The sequence below is a fragment of the Phalaenopsis equestris genome, unplaced genomic scaffold (genome assembly GCF_001263595.1).
Source record: "Phalaenopsis equestris unplaced genomic scaffold, ASM126359v1 Scaffold000985, whole genome shotgun sequence".
In the NCBI taxonomy this organism is placed as follows: Eukaryota; Viridiplantae; Streptophyta; class Magnoliopsida; order Asparagales; family Orchidaceae; genus Phalaenopsis; species Phalaenopsis equestris.
In genome coordinates this window covers 13,768-17,327 of record NW_018165424.1, presented here as the reverse complement: position 1 = coordinate 17,327, position 3,560 = coordinate 13,768, and positions in this window count along the sequence as shown.

The following is a 3,560-nucleotide window of genomic DNA, read 5'->3' as shown; positions in this document are numbered from 1 at the left end:
GAAGAGCATCTATACGATTCCCACATCCACCAGTGCCGAACAAATCAATCTACAATAAACGAGCGAGGGCCTTTATGTTTGATCGATCAATTTCTTATCAAATGCATTTCTAAACTAAAACATTAATATTCTTATTGGAACTTCCAGAAATAGGGGTCTTAAACAAACCACTTTTCGAAGTGGATAGAAGCCAAGGCGCTCACCTGAATAACCACTGCTACAATCCACAATTTCACATGGACAGAGCTCATTTGTCGATATAGGCTCCCACTAGTCCTCATAACCAATAACAACACTCAATTCACTGACAAGAGTGTGAAAGGGTTCTATCAAAACCAAGGCATAAACCTAAAGTTTACATCCACACGTCACCCTCGTACTAATGGTCAAGCTTAAGCGGCCAACAAAATCATTATGAATCTCTTGAAAAAATGGTTGAAGGAGCAAAATGAAGTTGGGTGGACCTCCTATCATCAGTATTATGGGCCATCCAAACATCACCTTCGACGACAACAGAAAAAACTCCATTCAAGTAATCCGATGTCATGGAAACAATGTTGTCAGTGGAGTATAATCATTCCAACCAAAAGACTGTTACAACCTATGCCTTCAATGACGAAAGCTTAATAGAATGGCGAGAGGCTATTGATGGAGTCAAACTTGCATTTGGTCTTGATGAAGAAATCCATTCTAACTTGGCCCTTCACCAAGAAGAGATTAAGAGTGCACCTCTGCATACTTCAACAAACATGTGAGGGAAAGAACCTTCACCCCATGGGACCTCGTCCTGAAAAAAGTCAATCTAGTTACCCAAGGACAAGCAACCGACAAGCTTGACCAAAGGTGGATAGTTCCATTCATCATCACCTAGAAAGTCACCCTAGGGGCTTACCGATTTGAGACATACATGGGAGACGACATACCTAAGGCCTACAGCAAAGATGAACTGAAACAATTTTTTTTGTAAAGCTTGAACATGGTTGTAATGACTAATTAAATATAAAATTTTTTGCATGCTTGTTCCATGCATATATTTTTTTTTCTTTTGTTTTTGAAGTGTGCTCTTTTGTTTGGACACATGTGCATTTAGATGATGACTCTTCAAGACATTTGTGCTGGGTGGGAGTTATTAGGTTGCTTACCCCAGAGGGGAGCTTTTAGGTTGCTCGCTTCAAAGGGAGTCTTCAAGTTAGTTGCCCCAAAGAGGAGCCTAAAGGTTTCTCACCATGGAGGGGAGTCTTTAGGTTTCTCGCTCGAGAGGGGAGTCATTAGGTTTGAGTTTTTCGTGCAAGTAACAATTCAGAAATTAAAGAGAATAAAAAGTACTGAAATGGAGACGTTTTTCTTTCTCATTATATTTGCTAATGTTCAAACAAGAAGTTTTTTCTTAAGGAAAGAATTGTTTCAGTTCATCTTTGTTGTGGGCCTTAGGTATGTCGTCTCCCGTGTATGTCTCGAGTCGGTAAGCCGCTGGAACGACTTTCTTGGCAATGATGAATGGACCTATCCACCTTTGGTCAAGCTTATCAGCTGCTTGTCCTTGGGTAACTAGATTGGTTTTTTTCAGGACAAGGTCCCACGGGGTAAAGGTTCTTTCCCTCACATGTTTGTTGAAGTATGCAGAGGTGCACTCTTAATCTCTTCTTGGTGAAGTGCCAAGTCAGAACGGATTTCTTCATCAAGATCAAATGCAAGTTTGACTCCTTCATCATTAGGCTCTCTCCATTCTATTAAGCGTTCGTCATTGAAGGCATAGGCTATAACAGTCTTTTGGTTGGGATGATTATACTTCACTGGTAGCTATGTTTCCATGCCATGAGATAACATGAATGGAGTTTTTCCCGTTGTCGTTGAACGTGATGTTTGGATGGCCCATAATACTGATAGTAGGACGTCCACCAAGCTTCATTTTGCTCCTTCAACCATTTTTTTCAAGAGATTCATAATGATTTTGTTGGCTGCTTCAACTTGACCATTAGTACGAGGGTGACGTGTGGATGTAAACCTTAGGTTTATTCCTTGGTTTTGATAAAACCCTTTCACACTCTTGCCAGTGAATTGAGTGTTGTTATCGGTTATGACGACTAGTGAGAGCCTATATCGACAAATGAGCTCTGTCCAGGTGAAATTTTGGACTGTAGCAGTGGTTATTTAGGTGAGCACCTTGGCTTCTATTCACTTCGAAAAGTGGTCCGTTTAAGACCCATATTTCTGGAAGTTCCAATTAGAATATTAATGTATTTTTAAAAATTTTCATTTAGAAATACATTTGATAAGAGATTGATAGGTCAAACATAAAGGCCCTCGCCTGTTTATTGTAGATTGACTTGACACTGGTGGCACTGGTGGATGTGGGAATCGTATGGGAATCGTATAGATGCTCTTCAATAAAAGAACATATTTGTAGCACCGCTTTAGTTTTCAACCTGTCTTATTCCTTATTCGGGGGAGAGTTGTTGATTTCATTCGACCCATTATGTGAATCGACTCAAATATAAGATAGGGAGGACTCGACAGTTATGGGATGTATTTCTCTTGATTCAGTGTCGATCTTCGCTCCAATAAGATGAACTAGTGTTTAACTATATCCTAACATACTTTGATCATGAGTCCCTCTTGTTTTGTCATGTATCAGTGTTTCACTTTGAGGCTCGTGCTGACATAATACTAACATACAGATGAAAGAAGGAAATTTAAATTATGATAAAAATATTTAGAATATAATTTTAAAAATTCGGTAAAAATTTTGATGATCCAAAAATCAAATGTGGGATTCGGCAAATAGTATGAAAATAATTACATGGTTTAAATTATTAAAATATTATTTATTTATTATAGAATTCTCGAAATGTAAAATATTCAAACTTTAATATATAAAATATTGAGAGCTGAATAGAAATTACACTGAGCAAATTTATAGCAAGTTCATAATGCGAAATTTTTTTCCAACCACATATAACGAAGATTTTGCTTGAAAAGATTGAAACGAGAATTATTTAATTGATATAGAATTGTTTATATAAAATATTCAATGTATAGTTGACTTATTGAGTGAATTAAAAGCTGATTTGCATCTTAAGATTAGATTCAGGGATGAGAAGTTGGAGATCCACCTTCTTCAACCAACTTCTCCTCATGTATTATAACGAATTACTTAGCCAGAAGTGAAGGAATAGAGAGCTCAGCAAAGTCACTCAGGTTTTTTTATTTCACATCGACCATTCATAGTCTCATGGACTAGTTGAGTGCAAATTCAGTACCCAAACAAATTCGCTTTGCTCTATCTTCGGAAGGCATCTTAGCCCTAATTGACGAAGCTACTCTCGCAGACAATTCTTCATTCTCCTCAAGCACAATTGAGATCCATTGGCAACCTTCATTTTCTTACCGGCATGCTCTGTTTCTATTGCAGTGTCTAGATACATGTTAGATAAGTAGTGACCCGACGCTGACCCCAAAAACGGATATCTATCGACTAAGCAGCATACTTCAAGAAAACTAAATATATTTAGCTTGTCCTTAAGCTCTCTAACCCTAATTTATCTGTAAGTTATGTCGCA